This window comes from Tiliqua scincoides, chromosome 1 (genome assembly GCF_035046505.1).
Source record: "Tiliqua scincoides isolate rTilSci1 chromosome 1, rTilSci1.hap2, whole genome shotgun sequence".
NCBI classification, from domain to species: Eukaryota; Metazoa; Chordata; class Lepidosauria; order Squamata; family Scincidae; genus Tiliqua; species Tiliqua scincoides.
This window is the reverse complement of record NC_089821.1, coordinates 267781819-267803486: the sequence shown is the minus strand read 5'-3', so window position 1 is coordinate 267803486 and position 21668 is coordinate 267781819. Positions and strand designations below refer to the sequence as shown.

The 21668-nt window shown below is 44.9% G+C and overlaps 1 long non-coding RNA gene across 2 annotated transcripts in view; it reads left to right on the top strand.

The window, feature by feature from the left end:
• Positions 1–18875, top strand: part of LOC136636684 (uncharacterized) — a 41629-nt gene extending 22754 nt beyond the window's left edge. Inside the window, exons 5-6 of one of the 2 annotated variants that reach the window (XR_010793537.1) lie at positions 18427–18546; positions 18835–18875. This is a non-coding gene — a long non-coding RNA (uncharacterized lncRNA). Of the gene's footprint in view, positions 1–18426; positions 18784–18834 lie in introns of those variants that run through there. The other variant, XR_010793536.1, reaches the window with a different exon arrangement.
• The last annotated feature ends 2793 nt before the right edge of the window (positions 18876–21668 follow it).

Below are 21668 nucleotides of genomic sequence, written 5' to 3'. Positions count from 1 at the left end.
TGCTGGGTCCAATGGCCATTTGGTTCCTCTTCTCTCAGAATTGTTTTCTCAGTGATTATTCACTGAGGTCACTATGCGACTTGAGAATGTTGGTACTTGAATTGATTTTCTCTTTCCTTGCCATACCTTTTCCGCTTTTCTGTAGAGTATGTATTAGTTGGTAAACTTGGGCTTAAAGACAGCAGTAATGATCATAATAGCAACTAGTGACCCCATGGCATAGTGAAACAGGGACACAAATATGTGACACACTCACAGGCAGGGGTAGTGCAACCCCGAACACCATCTGATGCCATCTTGAGTTTGCTACAAAATATACAAACCACCTCCTACCATGCTTCTCGCGTGCCACCATCAAATGTGGAAGTGCAGGACTTTCAGTTTCATTTACAGGGACAGCACAAACACTAGGCTTGATGGCAGCACACGAGGAGGGGAATGGTCTGCTTCTCACTCAACCAAGCAGAAAGCAGATGATTAGGACTTGTATTGGTGGCAGGTTGGAGGAAGGTAGTGGCAGCAGCAGACTCAGGGTGAAAAGGCACCCTGAGGGTCCAATCCTACCCAGCGTTCCTGCAGTGATGCAGCCATGCCCACAGGGTGCGCGATGCATCCTGCGGTGGAGAGGAAGTCAAGAGGCTTCCTCAAGGTAAGAGAACATTTGTTCCCTTACCTCAGGGCTGCATTGTGGCTCCATCAGCACTGGAAAGTTGGATAGCATTGGGCCCTGAATCCACCCCCCTGCCCCTTCACAATCTGATGCACACTGCATCAGGTGGCTTCATGGATGTGCCAGCCATGCTCATAGGTCAGTATACACAGCAGATTATCCAATTTTACCAAGAAGTGAGGTGGTGATTGACCACAGACCATAGTCTTCAAGCAAATATTGTACAAAGATTTGGATTCACTTCTCCCCTGAGCTCCCCAAGCTCATATTACAAGATTAGCTGCAATACATGTATACCTCTAAGTATGGATTTAGAAGGCAACTGAAGGTGGGAACAGACAACTATTGTGGTAGCGAAAGTTGCTTCCCCTGTGATGCAGGAAGTTTAATATTTATATTTGGCTTCAACTGTTGATTTGATCATTTATGCACAAACTTTTGAGCTTTTTTTCCCCCAGACTTTTTTCTTGGCATCATAAATTTTGTTAAATATAAACGCACGGAAACACACACACAAGTATTCCCTAAGCAGACAGAAGAGCAGTGAAATCTCATTCTCCTCAGCACCGAAAGAAATGTTCTGCAGTGCTCACAATGAAATTTCTTAGCCCTGTGCTGCAAGATGTGCTGCCTTGTGCCCCTCACTTTCAGGGAACTCTGTGAGTTGTTGACTCTCAGGTCTCTCATGTCTATACCACAGACCTGTATTGATTTGGGATTTTTTTTTTGCCATAGATTCATCTGAAGAATCCTGGGAATTGTTGATTTTTGAGAGTGCTGAGAATAATTCAGTTAGTGATCCAGAGCCACCCGCACAGAACTGCAATTCCCAAGCTTCCCAGGGAAGAATGAATGACTAGGCAGCCCTTTAAGCTTATGGTGTAGACAGGGCTGCAACACCTTGGAAGTGTCCCAACACCCTGGAAGTGTTGGGGCTGCCATAGGCAAAGGGCTCAATCCTATCTAACTTTAAGAACATAAGAACAGCCCCACTGGATCAGGCCATGGGCCCATCTAGTCCATCTAGTCAGGCCATGGGCCCATCTAGTCCATCTAGCTGTGAGTTCCTGTATCTCACAGCGGCCCACCAAATGCACCAGGGAGCACACCAGATAACAAGAGTACTGCATCCTGGTGCCCTCCCTTAGGGCATCTGGCATTCTGACATAGCCCATTTCTAAAATCAGGAGGTTGCACATACACATCATGGCTTGTAACTGTGATGCAGCCATGCCAACAGGGCATGAGCTGCATCCTGCATAAGAACATAAGAACAGCCCCACTGGATCAGGCCTTAGGCCCATCTAGTCCAGCTTCCTGTATCTCACAGCGGCCCACCAAATGCCCCAGGGAGCACACCAGATAACAAGAGACCTCATCCTGGTGCTCTCCCCTACATCTGGCATTCTGACTTAACCCATTCCTAAAATCAGGAGGTTGCGCATACACATCATGGCTTGTACCCCATAATGGATTTTTCCTCCAGAAACTCGTCCAATCCCCTTTTAAAGGCATCTAGGCTGGACGCCAGCACCACATCCTGTGGCAAGGAGTTCCACAGACCGACCACGTGCTGAGTAAAGAAATATTTTCTTTTGTCTGTCCTAACCCGCCCAACACTCAATTTTAGTGGATGTCCCCTGGTTCTGGTATTATGTGAGAGTGTAAAGAGCATCTCCCTATCCACTCTGTCCATCCCCTGCATAATTTTGTATGTCTCAATCATGTCCCCCCTCAAGCATTTCTTTTCTAGGCTGAAGAGGCCCAAACGCCGTAGCCTTTCCTCATAAGGAAGGTGCCCCAGCCCCGTAATCATCTTAGTCGCTCTCTTTTGCACCTTTTCCATTTCCACTATGTCTTTTTTGAGATGCGGCGACCAGAACTGGACACAATACTCCAGGTGTGGCCTTACCATCGATTTGTACAACGGCATTATAATACTAGCCGTTTTGTTCTCAATACCCTTCCTAATGATCCCAAGCATAGAATTGGCCTTCTTCACTGCCGCCGCACATTGGGTCGACACTTTCATCGACCTGTCCACCACCACCCCAAGATCTCTCTCCTGATCTGTCACAGACAGCTCAGAACCCATCAGCCTATATCTAAAGTTTTGATTTTTTGCCCCAATGTGCATGACTTTACACTTACTGACATTGAAGCGCATCTGCCATTTTGCTGCCCATTCTGCCAGTCTGGAGAGATCCTTCTGGAGCTCCTCACAATCACTTCTGGTCTTCACCACTCGGAAAAGTTTTGTGTTGTCTGCAAAGTTAGGCACCTCACTGCTCACCCCTGTCTCCAGGTCATTTATGAACAGGTTGAAAAGCACCGGTCCCAGGACAGATCCTTGGGGCACACTGCTTTTCACTTCTCTCCATTGTGAAAATTGCCCATTGACACCCACTCTGTTTCCTGGCCTTCAACCAGGTCGCAGTCCAGGAGAGGACCTGCCCTCTAATTCCCTGACTGTGGAGTTTTTTCAGTAGCCTTTGGTGAGGGACCGTGTCAAACGCCTTCTGAAAGTCCAGATATATAATGTCCACGGGTTCTCCCACATCCACATGCCTGTTGACCACATGCCACATGCAGTTGAGGGGCAGTCACAGAATCCTCCTCAAGGTCTGAGAACAAACGTTCCCTTACCTCGGGGCTGATTGCAGCTGTATCAGCACCAGAATGTTGGATAGGATTTGGCTGCCCTCTGCTCTGCAGGAGCCACTACCCTCTCCCCCCATACCTGTTACTCTTTGTCCTATACAGCAGGGGTTCTCACTCATTTAGCACCGGGACCGGAAGTGACATCATCAAGCAGGAAAATTTTTAACAAGCCTAGGCTGCAATCCTACCCACACCCAGGAGTAAGTCCTATTGACTGTCATTATTAAAAGAATATACATATTAGCTTGTTAAAAGTAAAGGTCTGTAACATTTTCTCAAATGCAGTCACATACTATGGTAGCATCAAGTCTAACATATTAAAAATAAAATATTGAAATGAATGGGGACCTACCAGAAATTGGCTTGCACCCATCTAGTGGGTCCTGACCCACAGTTTGAGAAACACTAATATACAGGCTTTTAAAACAGAGGAAATGCGGAGCAAGCTGGGATTGGTCAGCATGCTCTGCACTTCCTGTTTTGATTCAAGAGCTGCAGAAGAGGTGCCAGGAAGCAGGCAGGAATACTAAGTTCCAACCCTTCTCCTGAAGAGCCATGTGGAGGAAGGAGCAAAATGCGGGAGCCAGATTCCGATCACGTCTCAGCAATCTCACTCTTTCCACTGCTCATGATTTTGAAACAAAGTAGGGAATGCAGAGACTTCAGAAATCCCAGTGCACCCTGCGTTTCTTGCTTTAAGGGCCCATGTGAAGAAGGGGCTGGTAAAGAGGCGAGCTCTGCCCATGATGGACTGGAGGGAAGTGGTGGGTGTCTGCTTGCTGTTTCCCCATCTGCCACCAATGTGAATGGCATCATTTGCTTCATGAACAGGCTGCCCCTACAGGTAGATATGTCTCTTTCTGGAGTAATATTACATTTTGAACATAAGAGTGATTTGGGCTTCCTTCATAATCGACTGGAAGATTGTTCCCACAAATATTTCTACAGTACAAATATGTTCATTTTATTTATTTTACTATAGCAGTGGTTCCCAAACTTTTTAGCACTGGGACCCACAGTTTAAAGTGACACACTGTTGGGGCCCACCTAGCTTTATGAGACTGAAAAAAAAGTTTCACCTTACCAGTGGCTCAAGCCTCTGTTTTTATCCTTTTTACTATGGTGGGGGACTACCTTCTGGAGCATTTGTTGAGTATATCAGATCAGGACAATTCTGGAGGCCTTGAATTCCCCTTCACGTGACCTTTAATCGGAGATAAGGCATATTTGCCTACCCATGAGTAAACATGCATATGTGGCTCAATTTCACTTTCCATAGGGCTGAATACAGTTTACTTCTCAGCTTGGAAAGAGGGGATTTCCTTCTCAAGTGTTTTTGAGGGCCTGAGTTCATTGGACCATTAGGTGTTGGCCTACCCTTTGAAGTAGACTGAGGCATGTTTGCCTACTCATGAGTAAATGCACACATGCAGCTCAGTTTCACTTTCTTCAGAGCTCAATGCATTTTCCTTATCAGCCATCAGCTTGTCAGTTTCATGACCCACCAGCCATCAGGTTCCAAACCACAGTTTGGAAAACACTGTAGCTTCTCTTTTAAAAACAAAAAAAGTGGTTAACAGTGGAGACAAAAAAAATTAATACAATAACATAAAAAATTTAAAAAAATAAAATATAACTAGCAATTTTAAAAAGTTGAATATGTATGCCAATTTATACTGTTGCATAGGGTTGACAACACTGACTTAAGAAAAAAAATCTACAGGAATAACTTAACATGATACAGTGTTGGAAATTCTTGAAAAAGCTATCAGAATCTCTAGGTTTGCTTTTGGTAGTCAGCTGAAGATGTATCCTTATTCCTGCAGACTTCAAGTCAATCCTGAATGGTTGGCAATCCTATTAATGTACCAAAACTTTTCCATAAGAAGGAAAGACTGATCCTATGTAACTCCCTGCATGGTGATACAGCAGCATCAACAGGGAGCAAACAGTATCCCACAGGGGAGTTTCTTTTTTTATTAAGAGTAAATGAAAATAAGAATTAATAAAAAAAATACAGATATGCAAGTTGTGTGGCAAGTGCAGAGATCTTGATCTACATTTCTTAGTTCTACTACAAAATCATACAACATGTTAGGTATCACATCTTAAACAATCTATTAATTATTCAAAAATACATTTTCAACTCCAGAGAAAAGAGAAAAAAATAATATCCATTATATCATTATCTATTCATCAAATCCATGTTGTTTGACCCATTTTCCCCTTCATGTGCAAGAAGTCCATGAGTGGTTTCCAGTTGTCTATAAAAGTTTTTACTTACTTGTTTTTAAGAAGAATTATAAGTTTGTCCATTTCTGCAAGGTCCAACATCTTTAACCACCATTCTTCCAGTGCTGGTGTCTCTGGAACCGTCCAGTATTTAGCATACAATATTCTTGCAGCAGTTGTCATATATAAAAACATAATTTCAAAATCTTTCCAAATCAAATCATCCAATATTCCCAAAAAAAGCTTCTGGTTTCATTTGTAAATTTACCTTAAATATCAATTGCATTTGCTGGTGTATCAAAGTCCAATCTTTTTTCGTTTTGGTACAGGTCCACCACATATAAAATATTCCTTCTTGTCTTTTACACTTCCAACATCTAGTTGGTATGCTTTCATACATTTTTGCTCATTTAATTGGTGTCAAATACTATCTATACATCATCTTATAAAAGTTCTCTTTAAGATTTACATTTAATGTAAATTTTAATCTTTTGAGCCACAAGCTCCATTGATATTTCATGACCAACAGTTCTTGCCCACTGTATCATGAACTCCTTAACCCTGTTCCTCTTCTGTCTTGTATTTTAACAGTAACATACATTTTGGTAATAGCTTGTTCTTCTACTAGACATAGTTGACTCTCCAATAGAGATACAGAATCCTCAAAACCATACATTTTCTTATCCATTTTGAATTTCTCCAAAAGCTGTATATACTGAAACCATCAACAACCAAATTCTTCCTCTAAAGGCTCTTGTCTTCATCCTATATTGTTCGTGTAAGAATTGTTAGAGTTGCAACCCTTTGTCTGGTAAAGAGTTGTATGGAACCTTGGATGAGCAGGCACACAAAACAGCATACACCAGCAGAGTTCTTTGAATGCAGTGGTTATATTTCAGAGCAAGGGTTATCACAGGTAGAATAATCAGTAAACAGTCCTAGTCAGCACGATGAGCAGTCAGTCCATAAACAACAAATCCAAATCAGTTTTCCAAGATACACAGTCAAAGTTCATTCCATGGTCAGTAACAACATGTATATACTCACATCCAGCCTCCCAAGTTACTGGCAGCAGTTCAGTAGTCTCCTACTACACTCCTACTGCTGCCCTGGAAGCTCAACAGACCAAACATTAAGTAGTTGGAGTGGCCAATCAGTGTAGGCTAAGCCACACCCAGGGTGAGGCAGTCACAGGTGTTTGCTGATCCTGCTGACTCCAGCAATCTGCACCTGTTCCTGAACCACCTAGTTGGCTGTGTTTCTGTCTTATCCAGAACATAGACCTGACATCCTCCTCCTTGGTTCAGGACAGTTTATCCTGCCCAGACCCTTAACCCCAGCATCATACAGTTTTCTTGATGCTTAATTGTGGATTGCACTTTTGTTAGTGCATCCACCACGTTTTGGCTGGACTCGCAGTAGGTCAGGGAGATAAGACCATCGGAAACACATTGCTTTACATTATGGAAGCGCACATCAGTGTGTTTCGATCTCCCCCTTACGCCAGGTGTTGTTGCCATCTGTATGGCCGTCTGATTGTCTTCCATCACGTTAATGGGTTTTGGCACTTGTATGCCAAGATCCATTAGCAGTTGGTTGTGCCAAATAAGCTTGGTGCACATTAGACTCAGTGCAGCAAATTCCGATTCACATGTTGACAAAGACACATGTCTTTGTTTCACAGTTTTCCACCCGATTAAGGCTCCAGCTAGAAACAGTGCCATTCCCGAGGTAATTGCCTAGTTTCAGTGTCTGTGGCAAAGCTTGCATCTACATATGCAGTGAGTCTCAGATCACCCTTAGGTTCTAGATACAAGGACATGTCTATTGTCTGTTTCAGGTACCTTAATATAGGCTTTGCTGCTAGCCAATGTCTCTGTGTGGGTTGGTTTGACGCTCTGGCTAACAAATTGCACGCCATAGCGATGTCTGGCCTCGTCCATTGGCTAAGGTACATCAGACTCCCCAGTAATGACGTGTACATTGTGGTATCGAACATGGGACTGGGTGTATTATCTTTATCAAAATCAGTCACCATAGGAGTCTTCACCCCATTACATTGCTCCATGTTGAATTTCTTTAGCAATAGGGCTATTTTTTCTCTTTGAGAGATCTTCTAGCCATTAGACACCTCCGTAATTTCCACCCCAACATATTTGCGTATCTTACCCATGTCCCATAATGTAAACCTTTTTTTTCAATACCTCAACTAGTTCTTTTGCTTGTTCTGTTGTTTTGCACAGTATAGCTAAATCATCCACGAAACATAGCACTATGCATTTTCGCTGGCCTTTACCCCTGGTAAATACACATGGGTCAGCTATACCCTGGTGGAAACGTTCATCTTTCAGTGTCTTAGAAAGGCATTGGTTCCATTCAAACCCTGATTGCTTGAGCCCATATAGACTCTTCTTAAGTAACCAGTATTTCTTATCATTTTCAGGAGTTCCTGTAGGCTTTCGCATGTAAATGGTATGTCTTAGAGGTGCATGCAAATAAGCAGTTTTTATATCAAGATGTCTGATCACATAATCCTCTTTTGCCGCTATCACCAGAGCACTATACAGTAAACTGTTTCGAAGGGTAGGTGCAAACAGTTCGTCATAGTCAGTTGCATCTTGCCCAAACCCTTGCGCAACTAACCTAGCCTTGCACTTGGTTTGACCATTTGCATCCCTTTTTACTTTGAAAACCCATTTACACCCAATTGCCTTTTCCCCAAGTGGGAGATCAGTCTCTTCATATACATCCAATTCAGACATGGATTTTAACTCAGAGTTCATGGCATCTTTCCAGGCTGCTTGTTCCTCTACGGGCATGTCCTTTATGGAGTCGTAGGAGGAAGGTTCAATGAATGCCTGACAAACAGTCCCTGGTTTAATCTGGTCAGGTTCCTTCCTTTCCCTAGTTGATCTACGAGGTATAGTAATTTCCTCCTCCTCAGGTTGTGTAGCTGGTGTTTCAGGCTCAAGTTCAGGTTGGGGTCTACTTACATCCATATCAAGGGATGTCTTGCTTTCCATAGGCTCCTCCTTCAGCATTGGAAGTTGCCTTTTAGGTGATTTCCCTTTAACAGGGACAGTTTTCTGTGGTTGTTTTCCATTGTGGTCTATCATCAGGTAGGAAGTGGAGACACAGGGGCCTAAACATTCCCACCCCCTTAGTATCTTTCAAGAACTTTGCACTTGCACTGATCACAATGGCCTTAGAGTGCAAATACCCAAACCTGTAAGCCTTATGGTTTGCATCGTAACCAAGGAAATACATTTTCCTGCTCTTTTGTTGCCCTTTGCATCTCAGTGCTTTAGGGATATGGACATATGCGGGGACACCAAACACATGTAAATAGTCCAGAGAGGGTGTCCTCCCGTGCCAGAGCTTGTACGGTATCTATCCAGTGCCAGAATGCCAGATTGCGTTTAAAGTATGTAAAGCGCACATCATTGCTTCGCCCCAATACTTAAAGGGTAACCCACTGTCCTTTATCATACAGAAAGCCATATTTTGTAATGTCTGGCCCCGCCTTTCACAATGTGCATTGTGCTGCGGTCGGTACGGGGCTGTCAAGCGATGTTCAATGCCATTGTCTTTTAGTAACCTTTCAAACTTCAGATTAACAAATTCTCCTCCCCAATCAGTAATGATGGTTTTGGCAGCTTGCCTGTCTTTCTTTTCACAAACTTAAGCCAGTACTCTACAGTCTGGCTTGTCTCTGCCTTTGTTTGCATCAGATAACAGAAAGCATAACGAGAAAAATGATCCTCAATGGACAATACAAATCTTGCTCCCCCCATGCTGGGAGAGAATGACCCAATCAAGTCCATGAAGATTAGGTCCAGGACCTCTTTAGTTTCATGATTACCAGGCTTCCTGGTGGGTGCAGCCTTGGACTTCACGGCTTTGTACACCTCACAGTCCAGGTATAGGCCACAGGGTTTTAATTTTATCCCTTCAGAATGTTCAACAGTCTTTCTGAGGGCTGGGAAACAAGCATGACCAAGTTGAAGATGTAACTTATGAATACAGTCTTTATGCGCTGGCTCATGAGTAAACACAGACCCCACAGTTGCCTTTGAAGTGGTGCTTAACAGATACAACTCACCACGCAGTTCAGCAGTGGCCACATGCCTAGCATCCTTCTTTATCACACACTCCAGTGAATGTCAGAGTGTATCCTTGCCTTGTCAATGCAGCAACAGACAGGAGTTTATAAGTGAGGTTAGGCACATAAACCATTTCAAGGGTTCTGTTCAGTATAGGTAGAAAGACCTTTCCTTTCCCACATACATTGGCAGTGACTCCATCAGCAAGCGTGACACACTGGTTGTTCACTGCCTCAAACAGTCTCTTGCTGTTGCAAGTGTTTGCTGTGGCCCCACTATCAATTACAAAGCAATCAACACAGTCCTTTGTTTCTTTGGTGACTGTCAAATTCACCCCTCCTCCTTTGCCAGAACGCAGGGGTTTCTTGCCTTTCTTGGAAAGACAGTCCTTAATTAGGTGAGAAGTGCTTTGGCATCAAAAACATCTTTTCACAGCATGAGCCTTTGCAGACTCAACAGGGTCAAGGTCACATTCCACAGCTGCTTTCACTTTGTGCTGAGCTGAGGAATGCTGCTTGTTATCTCAAAGCACTCTGTTGTCTTGTCTCCTCCTTTCCTCATCAAGGAGTCAACTGGTGAGGCTGGGTATTGTCAATTCCGCTCGTGGTATCATTTCCAAGTTTGCTACAAATTGGTCATAGCTTTCATCTAGTGAGCACAGAATGATGTACACTTGCTGAAGGTCAGTAAATATTAGCTCGTGTTCTTGGAGTTCCATTAGAGTTTGTTTCATGAACTCCAGGTGATTAAGCATGTTTCCTCCTGTTTGGAGGCAAGCCCGGAGCAATTTTTGCATTAGGTGTATCTGTGCACCGACACTGTCCCTTACATAAATAGCTCAAAGGGCATCCCAGCAGTCTTTTGCTGAGGTTAGTCCATCTATATGGACCAGCTGCTGATCCTCCAAAGTCAGGCCAATAATACACAGAGCCTTTTCATTGTCCCTGTGGTAGGCCTCTATAAGTTCTGCATCATCTTCCTCATCAAGGGCTCCCAAATCTGGTGGACCAACTACCACATTCCACAGGGCCTCACGCTTCAGTAGCAATGTAACCTTGCGAGACCAAGTGGCATAGTTATGTCCATTTAACCGGGTTATCAGGAACCCAGAGGCTGTGACTGCACTCATCTCCATGCTCTCTCGAGTTGTAGCCTCCTGTAGCTTTAACAGAAACAGCAACAGTAGCTCTTGTAGCTCACCAGCCCACCAATTCAGCAGTTGCTGGGCCCATAACCCTTGTTAGAGTTGCAACCCTTTGTCTGGTAAAGAGTTGTATGGAACCTTGGATGAGCAGGCACACAAAACAGCATACACCAGCAGAGTTCTTTGAATGCAGTGGTTATATTTCAGAGCAAGGGTTATCACAGGTAGAGTAATCAGTAAACAGTCCTAGTCAGCACGATGAGCAGTCAGTCCATAAACAACAAATCCAAATCAGTTTTCCAAGATACACAGTCAAAGTTCATTCCATGGTCAGTAACAACATGTATATACTCACATCCAGCCTCCCAAGTTACTGGCAGCAGTTCAGTAGTCTCCTACTCCTACTGCTGCCCTGGAAGCTCAACAGACCAAACATTAAGTAGTTGGAGTGGCCAATCAGTGTAGGCTAAGCCACACCCAGGGTGAGGCAGTCACAGGTGTTTGCTGATCCTGCTGACTCCAGCAATCTGCACCTGTTCCTGAACCACCTAGTTGGCTGTGTTTCTGTCTTATCCAAAACATAGACCTGACAAGAATTATTAAGTTTCTATCTATCATAGATATAGATATATATATCCTGGGGGTAGGCCATTGTCACGTGAATGGCTTACTTGGATCTACACCAGCTAGATAGCTGGCTATGTTCAAATGAACCTGGGAAGGTGGATCAAGGCCAAGAAGGGGAATAGGATACTGGTGGCACCATTGCTGCTGCTACCACCCTCTTCCTGGCCTTGTTCTACCCTCTACCCCACAATGGCTCTTCCCTGTCATGCTCCCTCCCTGCCCCATTCATCCCTGGACTGGGAGATTGCAGAGAAATTTAATTAGTTCTTTGCATCTGTGGGTGTAAATGGGCAATTTTCTCAATGGAGTGAGGTGAAAATTGACTGACAGGAGAGTCAGAACGGAGAAAAGGAAATATTTCTTCACCCAGCATGTAATTAATATGAGGGATTCACTGCCACAGGGTGGCACTGCCACTTGGCCTAGATGCCATTAAAAATGGATTAGACAGATTTATGGAGGAAAAGTCCATCACAGGTTACAAGTCACGATGACTGTAATTTCTGGGTTTTAGAGGTAGCCTGTCTGTGAATGCCAGATGCATGGGAGTGGCAACAGGATACAGGTATCTTGTTGCCTTGTGTGCTCCCTGAGGCATCTTGTGGGCCACTGTGGAATACAGGAAGCTGACTAGATGGGTCCTTGGCCTGATCCAGCGGGGCTCTTCTTGTGCTCTTTCTTAAGAGTAAGAAGTCTCTCGTGCTACCACAAATGCAGGGCTTTTTTTCTAATGGAAGGACAGAGTTCCGGCACCTTTTTGCAGGGGCCCCTCCCCTTCGGAGGCATTCCAGGAGGGGGGAAGCAAAACAGAGGCATTCGCTGGGTAGGTGCTGGGGGGTGCAGGGTGGGCGGGCGCCTGGCCCCTGCCTGACCACATGACGACCTGCTCCTGCCCCATCCCCAAGCTCTCGCCTGAGCCCAGCCTGCCTCCCCTCCCCCCGCACTCTGCTTCCCTGTGCAGCTTCCAAGCTGGGGGAGGGTGCAGGGGACATGCGCCGAGGAGGAGGATGGACAGCCAGCCAGCCAGCCAGCCAGGGAGATGGGCTGCGGCACCCATGGAATGCCCAGGTACTGGCTTGGTGGAGGAGGAGGGGAAGGAAGCTGGCTGGTGCAGCCCCTGTGTCAATCTGCAGCACGAGCCTAGGCGTATCTACTCAGAAGTAAGTCTCATTGTGCTCAATGGGGCTTGCTCCTGGGAAAGGGTGCATAGCCTTGCAGCCTGAGAGCCCAAGCCTATGCATGTCTACTCAGAAGTAAGTTCCATTGTGTTCAATGGGGCTTACTCCTGGGAAAGTGTCATAGCCTTGCAGCCTGAGTAGACAGGCAGAGGAAGGGCTCTGAGGCTGCAGTCCTCTCCACACATTCCTGGGAGGAAGCCCCATTGACTCTAACGGGAGTGACTTCTGAGTAGACAGGCACAGGATTGGGCCCTGAGGCTGCCATCCTATCCACAGTAAGCCCCATTCACTAAAGTGGACTTCTGAGTAGACATGCATAGGATTGGGCTCTTAGGCTGCAATTCTAGGCACTTTCCTGGGAATAAGCTCCATTGACTAGAACGAGACTTACTTCAGAGTAGACATACCTAGGATTGGGCTCTTAATCCTGGCAGAGATATATATCTGCACCTGTTTTCACATACTAAGGGCAGGTGAAAAGGGATTCTACGTGTTTACAACATGCTGTCCAGCCTTGCCAGAGATCCTCCTCATCCTTCTCCCACAAGCATGCCCTCTGCCAGCCAGCATTTGCAGCTCCTCTCTAGCAATGCACAGCAGCTGCTCAGGGCAGCAGAGAACATACAATTGCATGCCAAGCGCCTTCCCAAAGACACAGAGTATTCTGATACCTGAATTAAACCATGTTTAATGGCTTGTTTGCAAACATAGCTATGTGCACCTAAGAACCCCTGTCGTGTAAGAATTCCTTTTTTGTTCTTACTCCCACAGTTGCTTAGAGTAATTTTACTGCATGGAACTCATGTAAGCCATTTTTCAGAATCCATTCACTGCTTCCTCTCCTCGAAGTAGTGCCACACTACATACTACACGCTACAAGTGCACCTGTACAGTATTTTTCCCCATGTGTAGATAAAGTAGCTAGGCGGAAGGGGATGTGGAGATTGACAGCCCAATCCTATGCATGTCTACTCAGAAGTAAGTTCATCTTTAGGGGGGAAGCGCATAAAAAAGATTTTATTTCTCCAATAAAAAATGGTTTATAAATAAATAAATAAATAAATAAATAAATAAATAAATAAATAAAAGATTAACTTGTGAGTTCCTGCACCTTTTCTTTTACAAAAAAAGCACTGCACAAATGTATTTATAAATGGAAATGTATTTCTCATTGTAAAGCTGTTCTCATCCTTTCACTTGTTTATTAACAAGCTACATTAAAGATGCAAAAAGGTTTGATTCTTCAGAAAGCAATAAAAAAATGTGCTCTTACTATCACATTTCTTCCTGTGGGGCTGCTGTGAGTTACAGAGGAAAGGAACTCTGCATTATTATGATATTGCAAAGAACATTTTCCCAGCAGTGTATGATAGGAGTGTAGCTTTTCTGCTAATAGGAGTCAAGCAGCTCAAATCCCTGCTTGCCACTTTCAAAATTCAGGGGGGTTTGAGTGCTAAAACCTTGATCATCAAAACACAAACGGTGTCAGGGAAGAGCCCCTCCAGCAGCAGGCAAATAGGCATTGGCCCTGGCTGACTGTCGAGGTGGCATTTTTTAAACCTGACTGCCTACTAGAGGCAAACATTCATTTTTACCACAGTAAGCCAAATTTCAGACACAGCAGAAGAAACAATGGATCAAATATTAATTTAGTACTTTCATCACAGAACACAATTGAATAATGCAATTTCCATTTGCTCATTGTTTTGAGAATGAAATTAGTCTTGATAGGAGCCAACTGCGGTGTGTCAGGGCTTTTTCATTAAATAGTTTCAAACACTTTTTTCATTTAATAGCTAATGGGCTAAAAGTTCTCATACCAAATGAGTGTGCAAGAATAAGTCTCAGTACTGCAGATAGATTCATGGCGCTCCTTGAAACCACTGTCACTTGTCTAATCAAGGAAGGATAAAAAAGAAAGCACCCACTCCAGAACAGGCAGGAAACGAGACCTCAGTAGAGCAATGAAAACAATGTATTAAGGCCTTAATGCCTTGCTCTCACTGCACCTCTGAGATCTCTCAGAGATTGTCTGCCACCACAGTCTGCTCATTAAATTTGTGTGTGTGTGTGTGTGTGTGTGTGTGTGTGTTCCATCACTGATCTAACAGGCTGGGTAGAACTTTTGGCCCAATCCCACCTAATCTGCGTGCCAGCCGAACGTACACAGTGCAGGTTGTCACAAAGCAGCTATAAAGTGTTTTGTAGCAGCGCAAGTGGCTGGTGTGCTGGCAGGAAGGCTGGAGTCTTCCCTTGTGCACTGGTGGACATCAGGAGGCCTGCCAGAGCAGGTGAGCCCATTGCAGGGGGTGAAAAATGCAGGGGGGTGGGGAGGGAGTGGAACAGAGCAGGAGGAGGGTGGAACAGGGAGAAGATGGGGCAGGGGATGGGCAAATGGAGTTGGGGAGAGAGCAGGTTCGGTGGCACCTGCTGAATCCAAACCCCCTTCCCCTTCCATGCAGGATGTATCTGCCTGCATGGGTTAATGCAGACTCCGTGAGAAAATGTTCCCGAGAAAAAAGTGCTATTTCTTGTCATCACCTGCTTAAGCCACTTCTGCCCAACTTTGCATATACACAACGCCAAATGTGTATACCTGTGGGCAGGGCAAAAATGTTAATGACATCACTTCTGCCTCAGCAAGCGTCATGAATGCTATTCAGCCCTATGTATGAAACGAGTTTGATACCCCTTTTCTTTGGGCATTTATCAGCAGGTCATGGGGGTTCACATGAAACAGAGGCCTGGTTCACCACATTCATGCTTATTACTTAATTTTTTATTTATTCAATCCATTTGTACCTTTCCTTTTCACCTGACAGGGACACTCAGTGTGTCTTCTGAGATGAAACACACACAAAAACTGCTGAGCGCAATATCAAGTGATGACAAGTGAAGGGACCATCATGGATACAATACCACATGGAGAGCTTTTGAATCCCCTCAAACTCAAAGCTTTCCAATGAAGACAATCTCACATTCTGCTGTCAGACATCAATAATCAAGCAATGGCAAATCAAGCTGTACAGTTTGCACACGTGTACCAGTCCTCTGAACTGTTCATAATGAGAACATTTAATTTCCATTCTGTTTCAAGCCCATAAGCGGCAACCATGATGTTTAAACTAACTGCTCTTTCTTGCTACAAAAATTCCCAGGCACAATGTGCTGTGAAGAGAAAAGAAGAATATGGGCATAAACTGAGATTTAGTGGGAGAATTTTGGCTCCATTGCCATTTATATTAGTCTCCACTGTCCATTTATATTAGTAAGAGTAAATGGATGAAGCTGTGAGGCTGACTGCCCAATCCTAACCTGCACTGGAACAGGCAGGCCAACTGCTCTGCACTGTATCTAGCGTAGCGTAGGAGGTGGATCAAGTGCAACTCAGAGTAAGGAGATATTTATACTAAATAAATATTTGCTAAATTTCTGGCATAAATCCGGCCAACGCAGTGCAGCCCGGTCCTCTAAATGCCAGAGGACAGTCCTACCCTCCTTCCAGAACTGGTCTGCCCACTGGCCCACCCACCCTTTCCCTGCCCTGAAATGTTCCCACTCTGTCCTCCCTGACCCTCCCCAACCCCCTGTGCCAGTCTCCCCAGGCTGGCACAAACGTACCCCTGCCTGGTGGGGTTCTGATGTGGGGAGGCCACTGTGCACCCTTGCGTCGGCCTCCCTGACTCCTAAGGAGGTGCAAACGTGTCTTATGGCATGTTTGTGACACTCCTGGGTCCAACAAGCGCTTAGGATTGTGCTCTTAATTTGCAAGATACACATTTAAATTTTGCTTGGCCACAGAACTTACTGTGTAGCCTTTGGTATGACACAGCAGTAACCCCTCTCAGATGCACAGTCTGCATACAATGAGCACACAGGTAGGCTCCAGATTGTCCAGAGAGATCCCCATCGGCATATGCTTATACACACCTGCTCTTTTCTGACATTCAAATGAACAGGTCATGGGGCAGAGCCGATCATGATGCTACTCCCCCCATTTGATGCACCCATCTTGAATGTCTGTGAGGTGCTTGTATCCCAACCTAACCTTCCTCACAGAGCTATTGTGAGGTTTAAAGTTATTTGTTTTAAGCTGGTCAATAGCTCAGTGGTACACTGCATGCATTTCTGCATACAACCACCAAAGTTCAGTTCAAAATATCAAGATCTTAGGTCGCACAAGCAGGGGTCTGAGTTAGCACTCATCCAGGTGAAGCAGACACTTTGAAAACAGCATGGCTGCAATTCTAACACAGCCTTGGTTTGCAAGGCACTAGGAAGTCCAAAATCCAGGACTCAAGAAACCAGACCCTTTTACCTGACTGGTTGCATCATTATGCTAGTAAGAAGCTGGCCTGCTTTCTTTTCTAATGTGCTTAGGTGCCACAAATGCCAGTGGCCAAACTAGGTAGTGCAGCTTACTAATTCAGTAACTGTCAAAAGACTCAGGGAGCCCATGGTGCATCACCCTCCTTGGCTCCTCAGAGCAACCTGTCTCTGGACAAAAGACAACACACGTCTGCCCTGTCCTGCCTGATTTGGATGCAGAAGTGCCTCCAGGCTGCCAGTCCTGGCATGGATGAGTGAACAAATTGCCTGAAATAGATTAATAAGATTTATACTCTCTTCCGTAGCCTGCAACATCGACTATGCTTTCTGGTTAGCTTCTTATGCATCTGGGATTTGTTGGCTACGGTCCTGAATCAAGCTCATTCTTGTTTAAGAATGTTGATGTGTTTTGTCTTGATAAATGGACCATCTCTGCCCTAAACCCACACAAGCTTCCACCCGCTTGTTTCCTCTGTTCCCCGCTTACCACACCACAAAGGCCCTTCAATTTCGAAAATGGGCCCCAAGTTGGAAATGCAAAAGGAGCCATTTTAACTCAAAGGATAAAGTCATCCATCACGTCAGAGCCCAAGTTTGTATTTCATCAACAAAGAAAGCTTTTTGACTTCCAGCACAGGGAAGAAGATAGCTCAGCATTTTTCAACCAGTGGGACTTGTATCCAGGCCAGAACAGAGCGGGGAGCCAGTGGGGCCAGCTGGCATGGGCCTACAGTTTTTGGCAATGGAGCCAAGCCACACCATGGCTTCCTCATGAGGAAGCTGCTTGAACCATTCACTAAAGAAGCTATACTATATCTCCAAAACTAGATGTGATAGGGCAAAACGGATGCCATTTTTGGAATTGGCACCCCCAAATTCATATCAAACCACCTTAAAGTTTGGGGAAAACTTTTCTGACCCTCAATTTTGTGGGCCTATGTTATCATTAGCTGTCTGGTTGACTGCCCATTCTCCCATGCAAAATGTGTATTCATAGTACAAAAGGTGTTAAAAAAATATCCTGTACTCTCCTTACAGGGAAACTGACCCTTCAGTACCTGCCCCTGAAATGTCCTATAGCCATTTATTCTGTCAATCATTTGGAAGGACAGCAGATGGATTGAATAAGATTCTAAATGTCTTTTCTTGCACATTACCATATACTTAATGGTACAGCAATTCTGTACATATGTTGCTTCATGCATAAAATATTTCTGGTGCTGCAAAGCTGGCTGGGGGGTTCTTGCCTTGGGAGGATTATCCATTCCCTTTTAAAAGTTCTCTTTTTATCAAGCCAGTAGGTTCCCTTCTTAAAAGTAACTGACTGATATTCTTCAAGCATGTCATCACAGCGGGAACAGACACGGCTGGAACATAACCAAAGGTGATGGCTCTATACTTGACCTCAATTGTGGCAAATGGAGCATATGCTGATTTAACAAAAACACACAACTAAAATATATTGTTTTTTCTCCATCACAGGGTTGCCAAATGACTTCAAAAAAAGCAGGCTGTTAAAAGCAGAGGAAGAGTTGCTGCTAAAGAAGTTTACAACCTTAATCATCTTTTGTGGCACAAGTGATTTATATTTTTAAGAGCAAAGTGAGTGAATTTCCTCCTAGCACCCTTCCCTGATCCTGTAACAGTTAGCATTATAACTAACATCATGTTTCTTTGTTGTTGTTTTTTAATAAAAAGGAAAGATGTGCACTGCATGCTTCAAACAGGTACCAGCTGTAGGAGAATTTCTGTTTTGTTAGCATCATAATTAAGATTGCCAATTTTTGTACAAAATCTGTTCCTGTGCCTTGTACAACGGTCTGACCAAACAATATAGAAATTGAGCTGTTGACGTTTTCCTCATAATTACGTTTATCGTAATTTCCACAGAAAGCGTCAGTTTCTGCATCACACTGCTGTTCAAGCCAGGTCAGTACAAACAGTGACAATCCTACTCACACTTGGAGTCTCTGCAAGGATCATTTACCTGTGGTGGAAGAGCAACTTGGACTGAGAAAGGACATTCATGTGTATCATCTACAGCTGAGGGGTTTGATGGATAGTGGTGATCTGCCCCCAAATATCTCTATAGTTCTCAAACTCTTCAATCTCCAGAGCAGTGGAGCCTTTTACATTCCTAAAAGATGTTTCAGGGAGCCCTGCTGGTACATTTGTGGAGTCTCTGGGAGTACCAGAGTGATGGCTCATGGATGGAGGGACACAATATCAGGTCCAACTCCAAATACCAGCAAAGATCTGGAACAGAAGGGGAATGAGGAAGAAAAGCCATGGACAGAAGAGGTGGGAGGGACCAACAAGCAAATTGGGTATGACGCAGAAGGCAGCCACTTATGGTGTGCTCATGGCACCCGAGGAAATCCCAGGGAGCCTCAGTGCTCTCAGGAGCACACTTTAAGAAATGTTGCTTGAGAACACCATCGTAACTTAAGGCCAGCCCTGCTACATCAAAGGTCAATTAATCCAACATTCAGCTTCCAGCAGTAACCAGCCAGATCCTTCTGCGTGCTTAGAAGCAATGCATGCAGAAAATAGTCCTCCACTCTCCTTGTTTCCAGTTTCTGCCATTCAGAGGTCTGTTGCGTCTGTACATGGGGAATCCGTGTGGCCCCCAGCCCTTGGCAGATCACCCCTGCGCAAGATTAGCACCCTGCACCAAAGTAACATCTCATGAAAAATGTGAGGGGCCATTAATTAGTCCTATTAAAAAGGAGTGCCTTGTTCTCCTGCCATCCTTTCACATTGAATTGAGCTGACAGCTTCCATGTGGAGCCCTGCTCAAGCTGCAGATGGAGCAGCAGTCTTCTCTGCTGGAAGAGTGGCTAACTGAGGAAGCATCAGCTCACCCATCATTGCTGAGGAGGGACCAGTTGCTGGTTTCAAGATTTGTGAGTGGCAGGCTGCTGCTGCTAGACCAGGCTTTTTATTTAGGAGAGACAAGTGAGCAAAATTAGAAAAAAAAATAATTGATGCTCAAGAGGGTTGCAGTTCAGGAGTCTGTATTCTGCACTGACTAGTGAGGAGAGAAGGAGAGAAGGAGGCTATGAAATAATGGTTGCAGCTGAAAGGTAAAAGATCTTCAGCCCAATCCTGGGATTTATAATAGCAGAACGGTAGTTCCACTGTCATAAATGGCCATAATGGCAGCAATCTGTAGGCACCGCTGCTGCCACAAGTGGCAGTGGTATTAGAGGCCCACTGCTACTGTCAGTTACTGATGGGAGCACAGGTAAGCCAGCCCAGTAGGGGTTGGTGGGAGGAATGGGGGGAGAGGGAAAAGAATGAGGGAGTGTCTGGGCAGGGGGGCGGGAGGCGAAACAGGGAAGGGGGGCAGATTCCAGCAGCATCAACGTGCACCACAGGTGGCAAAACATCATCAAAGTGCAGGCCAAAAGGATCTCCTGTACAAGAAATTTCATAGCCTGACTGCCCAACCCTATCCCCTGCCAGTCTATAGCATGCAGCTATGCCAGCGAACAGGCACTGCATGATGGGGGGGGGGGGATGGCAAGATCTACAGTGAGAGATAAGTAAAAAACTTTTATGCTTACCTCTTGGTAGGCTATCTAGTTTCCTATAGTTCTTCTTGGCTATTTTGCTGACATAAGTCTGAGGAAACAAAGGGAGTGTGTCAGGCTGCAAAAAAGGAGGTAGCATCCCAGTGCACATTTCTTGCACTGAGATCTTCCCCTGAACTGCCCCCCACCCTCCTCACCCTGAACCTCCTCTGAACCACCCACAGCCTTCCCCACCAACACCTTACCTGCTCAGGCACAGGCCAGGTCCACTGGTAGAAGGTGCATGGAGTTGCCAGCTATTTGTGCCAATGGGTCCATAGTGGCCCTTTAAGTAACCTGACCCCAAGAAAATTAAAGGTAATAGCCAGTACTCTGAATTGCACACAGAAACCGATCTCAGTTTCACTGGTTTCACTAGAAGTCAATGAAACTAGTACAAAAAGAGTCAAATGCTCCTGTTCCAGCCATTTTGTTCACTGCACGTTGTGCTACCAATGGACATTTCTGAACACTTTTCAGAGGTATGAGACCAGCAGGCTGCCATATTTCAACCTTGTTGTGACAAAGGCATGTGTGACCATAGCCATGTCTGCCTTTCCCAGAAATGGCCACAGTTGGTGAAGCTGCCTAAACTGGGCCAAAGCTGTTCTGGCCACAGCTGCCACCTGCAGATCAGGGAGAGCCGCCAAGTCTGAAAGCCCTTTGGAATTTCTGTCTGTTTTCAGTCTTCCTGTGAGCAAGAAAAGACTTGTGTTCGTGTTCCAAGTGAGTGACATATGTAAGGTAACCACTTCCTGCTGCCTCTTCAATCAGCCAGGCACAGCCCATAGTCATGTTCTAATCTGCACCACTGGAGCTCCTTGATTTGAGACAGCAGGCACACGCCATGTTCATTGCAAGCCATTCAATCTGCCTCTTCAGTGAGCAATGTCTTGTGTGACAATGTACACATGATGCTACCAAAAGAAATAGTTTCAGTGTAATGTGATAGTGAATATCTGGTATTTAATGTATGTTGACAGATGTGGGCAAATACCATGAATGTCTGTCAGCTTTCACTTGTGCATGCCCAGAAGAGGGAATGAAGGCTTTCAGAAGTTCATCTGAGCTTGCAGAATGTACATATGAATGGCAACACTCACTACATTTTGAATATTCATTGTGCCAGTGTTGGGACTAAAGATGGGA